Source organism: Lucilia cuprina, chromosome 5 (genome assembly GCF_022045245.1).
Source record: "Lucilia cuprina isolate Lc7/37 chromosome 5, ASM2204524v1, whole genome shotgun sequence".
NCBI lineage: Eukaryota > Metazoa > Arthropoda > Insecta > Diptera > Calliphoridae > Lucilia > Lucilia cuprina.
Window position 1 is genome coordinate 24,782,464 of NC_060953.1, and position 13,706 is coordinate 24,796,169.

Genomic DNA, 13,706 nt, shown 5'->3' on the forward strand with positions numbered 1-13,706 from the left:
ACAACTCTTAAGGGATGCTGGAAAAAATTATGGATCGGAATATGTGATAATAATAATTGTGATGATCTTTTAGAACATGAACGAACACAAATAATTGATTTAGCCCGATCAATTGAAGGTGAAGATTTTGTTGACTTTGTTGATGGAGATATTTTTGAACTAATGGTTGACAAAGAATTGGATGTAGATGAACTAGTCGGTACAGTTAATGAAACTGATGAAGAAAATAATGAGTCTGATGAAGATGATTTACAAAGCGTTGAAATGACATCACAAAATATTTCTGAAGGTCTTGAATCAGGCCGGAAATTAGGAAATCATTTTCTACAATATGATACAAATGTTGAAAGAGCTCTTAAGTTCCAAAAATACATTTCTCAAGGCTTGACCCAATATCGGGAGGTAAATAAAGAATTGAACAAAAACTCCTCACAAATACTTATAACTAAATATATCTCAAAATCCCCACATCGAACCAGAAATAATTGAGGTATCGAGCGATGATCCGTTACCGAGCGATAAAATACAATTAGTTGTCGAAGAAAGTGATGACGAATAAATATGTGTAGGTACATATACTGAAATTGGTTGTATATAACTTTTTTTGCTTAACAGTTTATGTATTGATTTTTTGCTAATAACATTTATATATGTATATTTTTGTGTTTCTCTTATTTGTATTGCCTTTAATTTTAAGTTTTATGAATTTCATAACTATTTTGGTTGTTAAATAAAATGAAATTATTTTTTTGGTGTTTGCTTTGTTACGTTATTCCCATTAAAACAAATAAAATTATATTAAAAAATTTCTATATATACCAGTTTTTATAATTTTTTCGATTTACACGAATTTCCATACAATTTTTTTTGAATTCGTTTTACACGATTTTCTCAGGAACGTATCTATCGTGCAAAACGAGGGACAGGTGTAATGTTCAAAATGTTCGCATAAATTTTAAAGCTGTTAAAATAATATCAAAATCGTGGAGATTCACAAAAATATAATTTCAGTTCCTTTTTCCTACTTTTTCCAATTTCAATCAGACAAATTTTGAAACGAATTCGCAGTACGAATAATTTGATTGTGTTCCATTCGACGAATTTACGCAATGAATTGTTGTCGATTAGTTCGTCGTGCTATACGAAATTCGTCGTTCTTCCCAATTGTGCGTATACCATTAGTGGGAAGAATATTTGTACTATACCCACTTTAAAGTATACCAATCGGCCTAGAATCGTTTTTTGAGTCGATTTTGCTATGTCCGCCTGCTGGCTGGCTGACTGACTGTCCATGTAAACCTTGTGCGCAAGGTACGGGTCGCAATTTTCAAGATAATTGGAAGGACGAAGTCTACTGAAAAATTAATAAAATCGGTCCATTATTTCACATAGCCCCCATATAACAGAACCCCCCGAAAAGGGCTTCTGATAGGGTTGTCAGATTCCAAATCGCAAAACGCTGGACATTGGGTTTTTAAAAGCTGGACATAAAAAATAGAAAAGAGAAAATGTTAATTTCGGTTTTGTGTAAATAATTTCGCAATGACACAAAAAAATGCAGGGGTTCTCATATACCAATTCCGTTTTGTTATAGTCCATAGAGTATGAATATATTTTTAGTTTTCCCCGATCACTTCGTCAACTTTTTAAGAGCAAAAGATGTGAAAGCGCCATTTTTGAAGTTTTAGATTTAAAAAATCATAAGTTTTTATTAAAATATCGACTGTTTTAAACATATCGTCATATGAAATCCAAAAGGCCATAAGTTACAAATAAATCAAAATCAATTTTTTGATTGATTATAATGTGCTGTATTAAAATACATGTTCATTTTACACTCCTACAATCAAAATCAATGGCGCTAAATACTAAAAATCCATTAAAAATCATTGAAATTTTAAAATTCTTTTGAGTTTTTAACTTCGAAAAATAAAACAAAAATAGTGAAGCCTTGCGATAGATAGATTTTTTAACAGCTTTAGAATTTTTTTTCAAAGAAAAATACGAATTTCCGAAAATCTATGAAAACAAATAAGCCTTATAAACCGATTTTAATTTAGTAAAAATGTTGAAACATACTTTTTAATGTAATTTACGCCCTTTTGGGTTTCATAAAAAACAAATTTTCAAGCGCGTAAGTTTCATATCTCCGCAATTTAAACAAAAACCGCAAATTTTTGTTCAAATACTTATGTCAATAAAAAATAAGCTTAAAGGTACTATTAGACGATATGTATTTTACATAGTCAAAACTTTAAAGTTGTACATATCGTCTGATACAGATGAAAAGCATATGTACATGTGGAAATACATATGTAAATTTTTCGATTAATAATTTTCGTGTGACAAACATAAACAAAACAGCTTTTTATATAATTTAAGAAAATTAATATAGAACATGAAAGAGTAAGTATTTTTAATTTTTAATAAACAATTTATAATTTTATACATTTTTACACATTAAAAAGACAGCTTTGATCACATTTATAGGTTATGTCATATGGAAAAAACAGACAGGTGTGATAGCAAAAATTATGAATCGTATGTAAAATAACAATTTTGACATACATTTGGAATTACATATGGTTAAAAAAGTGACAGTACAAATACATGTCGTCCAATACCACCTTAACTTGAGAAAATGTTGAACATTTTTGGATTATTCATCATTTAAGAAGGTTTTTTGCTTATCCTGAAAAATTTGTTCACTGTTACTTAGGGTTACGAAAAACTCAAAATCGATTTTTTGATTGATTATGATGCATTGAATCAAAATACATGTTCATGCTAAATTTTACAATCCTACAATTAAAATCAACGTCCCTATCAACGATATTCAAAAATATTAAGTTCTAAAATTCATGAAAATTTTAAAATTCTTTTGATTTTTTAACTTCGAAATTGTAAAATGTTGTAAGTTGGCAAAAATGACACTTTTAGCGAAACCTTTCGATTTAGAGATTACTTTAATAGCTTTAGATTTTGTTTCAAGGAAAAAGTCCTGGTTTCGAAAATTTTTACGAAAACAATTTTTTACCAACAAAAACCGATTGTAATTAGTTAAAAATGTTGAACCTTACTATTTTATAATGTAATGTACTTTTTTATAATGTTTCATATCTTCGTAAATACTAATTTCTTAATGAAAAATAAGTTTAACTTTAGAAAATGTTGAACGTTTTTGGATAATATATCATTTTAAAAGATTATTTGCTTCTCCTGAAAAATTTGTTCAATGGGCTTTTTAGATTTCATATGACGACACGAATTATTATTTAAAATTATTAAGATTAAATAAATTCATTGCATTCTTTAAAATTTAATAATCTAAACATAAAGTTTTTCGGTTCAGTCTGCTACATACATATTTGCATATGTATGTAAGAATTAAAATTAAATACAAAAAAATACCAGGCAAAAAGTTACATGACAATGATGTTGTTTAATCAGAATCAGCATGTCATTGGAGATCATGTCTTTATGCGAGACTTTCGAATAATCGAACCGATGCAAAATCAATTTTTCGAAAACGATGTTATTTCAAGCTATTTGTTTAGTATGTATTTTCTGAATATATTTAAAACATTTTATAATAAATGTAGAAAAAATATATAAAATAATATTAATAATCAAAATTATTTTTAATGCTACATAAATCTTTCTTAATTATGTAAACATTCTGGATTTATTTTTGAAGTTTTGAAAACATTTTTTAACTGTGGAAGAGGAAGACATTTAGAATGAGTTTTATTAACACTGTTATTAAAGAAGTCATGACATAAATTCATTTTGCACCAATGCAATTTTTTTTTGCGGGGATAACAATTCAGTCTAGTTCGATGATAAAATAGGGAAATCATATCTTAGTTGTATATCAAATAAACAATCACCCCGTGTCTATATTAGACAAATATTTATTAGCTAAACGTCAAATTGTTATCATGATAACAAATTAGCAAGTACAGACGGCATGTATTAGCGTTATAACGCCTTTATGACAGTGTTGTCTAAACAATTGTTTAGACAACGTTGTCTTGATATTAAACGAAAAAGTAAGTATTTTTAATTTTTAACAAACAAATTTATAATTTTATAAATTTTTACACATTAAAAAGACAGCTTTGAACACATTTATAGGTTATGTCATAAAAAACAGAAAGGTGTGATAGCAAAAATTATGAATCGTATGTAAAATAACAATTTTGACATACATTTGGAATAATGGTTAAAAAAGTGACAGTACAAATACATGTCGTTTAGACAATTGTTCAGACAACGTTGTCTTGATATTAAACGTCATTTTAATGTAAAATGTGTGTAGAATTTTGCTTTTGTGCAATTAAAATTGATTTTTAACATAAGTTTTGGTGAAATTAGTGTTTATTTACAAAATTTGCATTTAATTTTAATCGTTTTTATTAAATATGTCACCCCTATGCATGATAATAAACAAGATACGGACAATTTTCTGCCGTTTTGTCAAGTAGCGTGATAAATATTTTTCTAATATAGACATGGGGTCAGTGTTGACTAACATGATTTCACAAAGATAACATAAGCATTATTGCCAAGTTATTGCAGTGTTCTAAAAAATTTCTATTTAGCTGGACAAATTAACTTGAAGCTGGACAAGCATCAAAAAAGCTGGACAATCCAGCCAAGTCCAACCAAGCTGGCAACACTAGCTTCTGCGCTCATAATTATGTTAAATATACCTGGGGGTAATTTTCGCTGTCGTGATCGAAATAAAATTCGAATCGTAATTAATTTCGGTAGTTCGAAATTTTCTCATGATGATGCTCGATACGAAACGAATCGATTCGTTGCTTCAGTGTTGTAAAAAACTTTCATAATATATTTTAAAATACTGAACGAAATGTTAACAGAACTCATTTGTTTCATTAAAATTCAAAAATTTAAAGCAAAATTAAAAAAAAATAAATAAATAAAAGTATAAATATTGAGTATAATTGCAGAGAGGAGTTTTTATGCAAAATATAATATTCCAAGTGATATGTAAATACAACATGGATGTTTGTTTAGTTATTTACTTTTATTTATTTGGCAGATATTGACTGCATTGATGGACCCATTTTGGATTATAGGCATCTTTTATTGGTGGGTCAAACATTTAATTTAGCAGCGATTTGTTCCCATCGTTGAACTGTAGTTTCAAATCAAAATTTAGGTGGAGAAAATTAAAAATCTGTATTTTCTGAATTTGGATAAATAAAGTGGTATTTAAATGGACGTTTAATGAGAGAATCGCAAATACCCTACACCACTATAGTGGGCAGGGTTTATGCGTTTGTGCGGATATTTATAACACCCATAAATTGGTACAACACCGGCTCTGAGTCGATTTAGCTATGTCCGTCCATCTGTCTTCGTGTCCATGATGAAATTTGGTACATAATCTTTTTTTGGCCCAAGGTCAAAACCTATTGAAAAGTGTTTAGTCCTTAAAACTTGGATCTCAACTGCATAATGACTATATTTATTTCTTAAAGAAACTTTCAAGGAATGTCTGCAACAAAATTATATAAATTTTGCTTTTGAAAAAAAAAATTGAAAGGTTTTATTCGAACGATTGCTCGTTATCGAATGCCATCATAAAAAATTTCGAAACGTTTTATTCATTATAGAATAAAAGAATCCAAAAAGTAAAAAAAAAACTCGTACGATTAAATATTAATTCGTACGTATACGAATGTGAGAATTAGCCCCCAGTATATCGATAAAAACCACAACGGAGTTTTACACAAGCCTTGATAATCTCCAAATTTCATAAAGATCGGGCCTCATTTGACCCTAGCTGCCATATAAAGTCCCCTTTAGAAAATTACTTGAATGTCCAAAATTAACTAGTAAACACAAATATCGCGATGAAATTCAGAACAAATAAATATTTTATAAATATATTCACAAAACATTATCGGGCTTGGTTCATATTTTCCCCTATCCTCCATATAAGGTCTCTTTCAGAAAATTAGATTTTCATCCATAAATTACCTAAATATATCGGAACAATGAATTATTATAAAGAATAAATCACATTTAATATTCATAACTGGCGTATGGTAACATATGGTCGGCCACGCCTCTGTATAATCACGCACGAAAAATTTTTAAATTTAAATTTTGGATAAAATTTTCAGAGGTGGTCTCGGATTTTTACTAATATCTTCGTTATTAATGGACCGATTTTAAATAGCGTTCTATTCGATCGTAATTCCGACAAAATTATTGAAAATTCGGATCTCGCAGATATCTGGGAGCTTCTGAAAATTAATTTCAACATACAGACAGACATCTCCCGGGGACATGTTTCCTCTAGTCGGCCGGAACTATAAATTGGTGTTTACAGTCTACTGCCTGGCATAGTCCATGCATAGATTGAAAAGAGGTCTAACCAGAGAACCACATAATCTAGTCCTACGGGTGGCCAATATTTCGGGATATGTTCGGTACTGTTTTGAGAATGTCCAAGTAATATTTCTACCGAAAAACACAACTTCTCTACTACAGCCCTTAGACCAGGGAATTATTTCAACATTTAAAACGCTTTATATTAAACGTGCATTTGCATATATTTTAAAGCAAATTTATAATAATACATGTGTTGAAGTAATGGAAGCATGGAAAAAATTTACAATATTAGATTGTTTAAAATATGTAGGATTATCATACACCGAAATAAAAAAACAACTCTTAAGGGATGCTGGAAAAAATTATGGATCGGAATATGTGATAATAATAATTGTGATGATCTTTTAGAACATGAACGAACACAAATAATTGATTTAGCCCGAACAATTGAAGGTGAAGGTTTTGTTGACTTTGTTGATGGAGATATTTTTGAACTAATGGTTGACAAAGAATTGGATGTAGATGAACTAGTTGGTACAGTTAATGAAACTGATGAAGAAAATAATGAGTCTGATGAAGATGATTCACAAAGCGTTGAAATGACATCCCAAAATATTTCTGAAGGTCTTGAATTAGGCCGGAAATTAGGAAATCATTTTCTACAATATGATCCAAATGTTGAAAGAGCTCTTAAGTTCCAAAAATACATTTCTCAAGGCTTGACCCAATATCGGGAGGTAAATAAAGAATTGAACAAAAACTCCTCACAAATACTTATAACTAAATATATCTCAAAATCCCCACATCGAACCAGAAACATTGAGGTATCGAGCGATGATCCGTCACCGAGCGATGAAATACAATTAGTTGTCGAAGAAAGTCATGACGAATAAATATGTGTAGGTACATATACTGAAATTGGTTGAATATAACTTTTTTTGCTTAACAGTTTATGTATTGATTTTTTGCTAATAACATTTATATATGTATATTTTTGTGTTTCTCTTATTTGTATTGCCTTTAATTTTAAGTTTTATGAATTTCATAACTATTTTGGTTGTTAAATAAAATGAAATTATTTTCTTGTGTTTGCTTTGTTACGTTATTCCCATTAAAACAAATAAAATTATATTAAAAAATTTCTATATATACCAGTTTTTATAATTTTTTCGATTTACACGAATTTCCATACAATTTTTTTTTTTGAATTCGTTTTACACGATTTTCTCAGGAACGTATCTATCGTGCAAAACGAGGGACAGGTGTAATGTTCAAAATTGGGGATATTCACAAAAATATAATTTTAGTTCTTTTCGAGGCCAATTTGTTACATTTTCTAACTTCGAAATAATGTTCGAATAAATTTTATAGCTGTTAAAACAATCTCAAAATCGTGGAGATTCACAAAAATATAATTTCAGTTCCTTTTTCCTACTTTTTCCAATTTCAATCAAACTAATTTTGAAACGAATTCGCAGTACGAATAATTTGATTGTTTTCCATTCGACGAATTTACGCAATGAATTGTTGTCGATTAGTTCGTCGTGCTATACGAAATTCGTCGTTCGTCATTCGTCAATTTTCAAGATAATTGGAAGGACGAAGTCTACTGAAAAATTAATAAAATCGGTCCATTATTTCACATAGCCCCCATACAACAGAACCCCCCGAAAAGGGCTTCTGATAGGGTTGTCAGATTCCAAATCGTAAAAAGCTGGACATTGGGTTTTTAAAAGCTGGACATAAAAAATACTGAGAAAATGTTAATTTCGGTTTTGTGTAAATAATTTCGCAATGACACAAAAAAATGCAAGGGTTCTCATATACCAATTCCGTTTTGTTAAGTTTTTATTTAAATATCGACTGTTTTCAACATATCGTCATATGAAATCCAAAAGGCCATAAGTTACAAATAAATCAAAATCAATTTTTTCATTGATTATAATGTGCTGTATTAAAATACATGTTCATTTTACACTCCTACAATCAAAATCAATGGCGCTAAATACTAAAAATCCATTAAAAGTCATTGAAATTTTAAAATTCTTTTGAGTTTTTAACTTCTAAAAATAAAACAAAAATAGTGAAGCCTTGCGAAAAATAGATTTTTTAACAGCTTTAGAATTTTTTTTTCAAAGAAAAATACGAATTTCCGAAAATCTTTATGAAAACAAATAAGCCTTATAAACCGATTTTAATTTAGTTAAAAATGTTGAAACATACTTTTTAATGTAATTTACGCCCTTTTGGGTTTCAGAAAAAACAAATTTTCATGCGCGTAAGTTTCATATCTCCGCAATTAAAACAAAAACCGCAAATTTTTGTTCAAATACTTATGTCAATAAAAAATAAGCTTAAAGGTACTATTAGACGATATGTATTTTACATATGTCCTGTCAAAATTTCCATCTTTAAAAGTTGTACATATCGTCTGATACAGATGAAACATTGCATATGTAAAACACATGTGGAAATACATATGTAAATTTTTCGATTAGAGCGTGATCTATTTTCGTGTGACAAACATAAACAAAACAGCTGTTTTTTTAAATATAATTTAAGAAAATTAATATAGAACATGAAAGAGTAAGTATTTTTAATTTTTAATAAACAAATTTATAATTTTATACATTTTTACACATTAAAAAGACAGCTTTGATCACATTTATAGGTCATGTCATATGGAAAAAAACAGACAGGTGTGATAGCAAAAATTATGAATCGTATGTAAAATAACAATTATGACATACATTTGGAATTACATATGGTTAAAAAAGTGACAGTACAAATACATGTCGTAAAATACCACCTTAACTTGAGAAAATGTTGAACATTTTTGGATTATTCATCATTTAAGAAGGTTTTTTGCTTATCCTGAAAAATTTGTTACTTAGGGTTACGAAAAACTCAAAATCGATTTTTTGATTGATTATGATGCATTGAATCAAAATACATGTTCATGCTAAATTTTACAATCCTACAATTAAAATCAACGTCCCTATCAACGATATTCAAAAATATTAAGTTCTAAAATTCATGAAAATTTTAAAATTCTTTTGATTTTTTAACTTCGAAATTGTAAAATGTTGTAAGTTGGCAAAAATGACACTTTTAGCGAAACCTTTCGATTTAGAGATTACTTTAATAGCTTTAGATTTTGTTTCAAGGAAAAAGTCATGGTTTCGAAAATTTTTACGAAAACAATTTTTTACCAACAAAAACCGATTGTAATTAGTTAAAAATGTTGAACCTTACTATTTTATACTTAATGTAATGTACTTTTTTATAATGTTTCATATCTCCGTAAATACTAATTTCTTAATGAAAAATAAGTTTAACTTTAGAAAATGTTGAACGTTTTTGGATAATATATCATTTTATAAGATTATTTGCTTCTCCTGAAAAATTTGTTCAATGGGCTTTTTAGATTTCATATGACGACACGAATTATTATTTAAAATTATTAAGATTAAATAAATTTTCAAGATAATTGGAAGGACGAAGTCTACTGAAAAATTAATAAAATCGGTCCATTATTTCACATAGCCCCCATACAACAGAACCCCCCGAAAAGGGCTTCTGATAGGGTTGTCAGATTCCAAATCGTAAAAAGCTGGACATTGGGTTTTTAAAAGCTGGACATAAAAAATACTGAGAAAATGTTAATTTCGGTTTTGTGTAAATAATTTCGCAATGACACAAAAAAATGCAAGGGTTCTCATATACCAATTCCGTTTTGTTAAGTTTTTATTTAAATATCGACTGTTTTCAACATATCGTCATATGAAATCCAAAAGGCCATAAGTTACAAATAAATCAAAATCAATTTTTTCATTGATTATAATGTGCTGTATTAAAATACATGTTCATTTTACACTCCTACAATCAAAATCAATGGCGCTAAATACTAAAAATCCATTAAAAGTCATTGAAATTTTAAAATTCTTTTGAGTTTTTAACTTCTAAAAATAAAACAAAAATAGTGAAGCCTTGCGAAAAATAGATTTTTTAACAGCTTTAGAATTTTTTTTTCAAAGAAAAATACGAATTTCCGAAAATCTTTATGAAAACAAATAAGCCTTATAAACCGATTTTAATTTAGTTAAAAATGTTGAAACATACTTTTTAATGTAATTTACGCCCTTTTGGGTTTCAGAAAAAACAAATTTTCATGCGCGTAAGTTTCATATCTCCGCAATTAAAACAAAAACCGCAAATTTTTGTTCAAATACTTATGTCAATAAAAAATAAGCTTAAAGGTACTATTAGACGATATGTATTTTACATATGTCCTGTCAAAATTTCCATCTTTAAAAGTTGTACATATCGTCTGATACAGATGAAACATTGCATATGTAAAACACATGTGGAAATACATATGTAAATTTTTCGATTAGAGCGTGATCTATTTTCGTGTGACAAACATAAACAAAACAGCTGTTTTTTTAAATATAATTTAAGAAAATTAATATAGAACATGAAAGAGTAAGTATTTTTAATTTTTAATAAACAAATTTATAATTTTATACATTTTTACACATTAAAAAGACAGCTTTGATCACATTTATAGGTCATGTCATATGGAAAAAACAGACAGGTGTGATAGCAAAAATTATGAATCGTATGTAAAATAACAATTATGACATACATTTGGAATTACATATGGTTAAAAAAGTGACAGTACAAATACATGTCGTAAAATACCACCTTAACTTGAGAAAATGTTGAACATTTTTGGATTATTCATCATTTAAGAAGGTTTTTTGCTTATCCTGAAAAATTTGTTACTTAGGGTTACGAAAAACTCAAAATCGATTTTTTGATTGATTATGATGCATTGAATCAAAATACATGTTCATGCTAAATTTTACAATCCTACAATTAAAATCAACGTCCCTATCAACGATATTCAAAAATATTAAGTTCTAAAATTCATGAAAATTTTAAAATTCTTTTGATTTTTTAACTTCGAAATTGTAAAATGTTGTAAGTTGGCAAAAATGACACTTTTAGCGAAACCTTTCGATTTAGAGATTACTTTAATAGCTTTAGATTTTGTTTCAAGGAAAAAGTCCTGGTTTCGAAAATTTTTACGAAAACAATTTTTTACCAACAAAAACCGATTGTAATTAGTTAAAAATGTTGAACCTTACTATTTTATACTTAATGTAATGTACTTTTTTATAATGTTTCATATCTCCGTAAATACTAATTTCTTAATGAAAAATAAGTTTAACTTTAGAAAATGTTGAACGTTTTTGGATAATATATCATTTTAAAAGATTATTTGCTTCTCCTGAAAAATTTGTTCAATGGGCTTTTTAGATTTCATATGACGACACGAATTATTATTTAAAATTATTAAGATTAAATAAATTCATTGCATTCTTTAAAATTTAATAATCTAAACATAAAGTTTTTCGGTTCAGTCTGCTACATACATATTTGCATATGTATGTAAGAATTAAAATTAAATACAAAAAAATACCAGGCAAAAAGTTACATGACAATGATGTTGTTTAATCAGAATCAGCATGTCATTGGAGATCATGTCTTTATGCGAGACTTTCGAATAATCGAACCGATGCAAAATCAATTTTTCGAAAACGATGTTATTTCAAGCTATTTGTTTAGTATGTATTTTCTGAATATATTTAAAACATGTTATAATAAATGTAGAAAAAATATATAAAATAATATTAATAATCAAAATTATTTTTAATGCTACATAAATCTTTCTTAATTATGTAAACATTCTGAATTTATTTTTGAAGTTTTGAAAACATTTTTTAACTGTGGAAGAGGAAGCCATTTAGAATGAGTTGTATTAACACTGTTATTAAAGAAGTCATGACATAAATTCATTTTGCACCAATGCAATTTTTTGCGGGGATAACAATTCAGTCTAGTTCGATGATAAAATAGGGAAATCCTATCTTAGTTGTATATCAAATAAACAATCACCCCGTGTCTATATTAGACAAATATTTATTAGCTAAACGTCAAATTGTTATCATGATAACAAATTAGCAAGTACAGACGGCATGTATTAGCGTTATAACGCCGTTATGACAGTGTTGTCTAAACAATTGTTTAGACAACGTTGTCTTGATATTAACAAATTTATAATTTTATAAATTTTTACACATTAAAAAGACAGCTTTGAACACATTTATAGGTTATGTCATAACAGACAGGTGTGATAGCAAAAATTATGAATCGTATGTAAAATAACAATTTTGACATACATTTGGAATAATGGTTAAAAAAGTGACAGTACAAATACATGTCGTTTAGACAATTGTTCAGACAACGTTGTCTTGATATTAAACGTCATTTTAATGTAAAATGTGTGTAGAATTTTGCTTTAGTGCAATTAAAATTGATTTTTAACATAAGTTTTGGTGAAATTAGTGTTTATTTACAAAATTTGCATTTAATTTTAATCGTTTTTATTAAATATGGCATTATTTAAATAAAATTATCAGCATTTTGTCACCCCTATGCATGATAATAAACAAGATACGGACAATTTTCTGCCGTTTTGTCAAGTAGCGTGATAAATATTTTTCTAATATAGACATGGGGTCAGTGTTGGCTAACATGATTTCACAAAGATAACATAAGCATTATTGCCAAGTTATTGCAGTGTACTAAAAAATTTATATTTAGCTGGACAAATTAACTTCTAGCTTGAAGCTGGACAATCCAGCCAAGTCCAACCAAGCTAGCAACACTAGCTTCTGCGCTCATAATTATGTTAAATATACCTGGGGGTAATTTTCGCTGTCGTGATCGAAATAAAATTCGAATCGTAATTAATTTCGATAGTTCGAAATTTTCTCATGATGATGCTCGATACGAAACGAATCGATTCGTTGCTTCAGTGTTGTAAAAAACTTTCATAATATATTTTAAAATACTGAACGAAATGTTAACAGAACTCATTTGTTTCATTAAAGTTCAAAAATTTAAAGCAAAATTAAAAAAAAAAAAATAAATAAAAGTATAAATATTGAGTATAATTGCAGAGAGGAGTTTTTATGCAAAATATAATATTCCAAGTGATATGTAAATACAACATGGATGTTTGTTTAGTTATTTACTTTTATTTATTTGGCAGATATTGACTGCATTGATGGACCCATTTTGGATTATAGGCATCTTTTATTGGTGGGTCAAACATTTAATTTAGCAGCGATTTGTTCCCATCGTTGAACTGTAGTTTCAAATCAAAATTTAGGTGGAGAAAATTAAAAATCTGTATTTTCTGAATTTGGATAAATAAAGTGGTATTTAAATGGACGTTTAATGAGAGAATCGCAAATACCCTACAC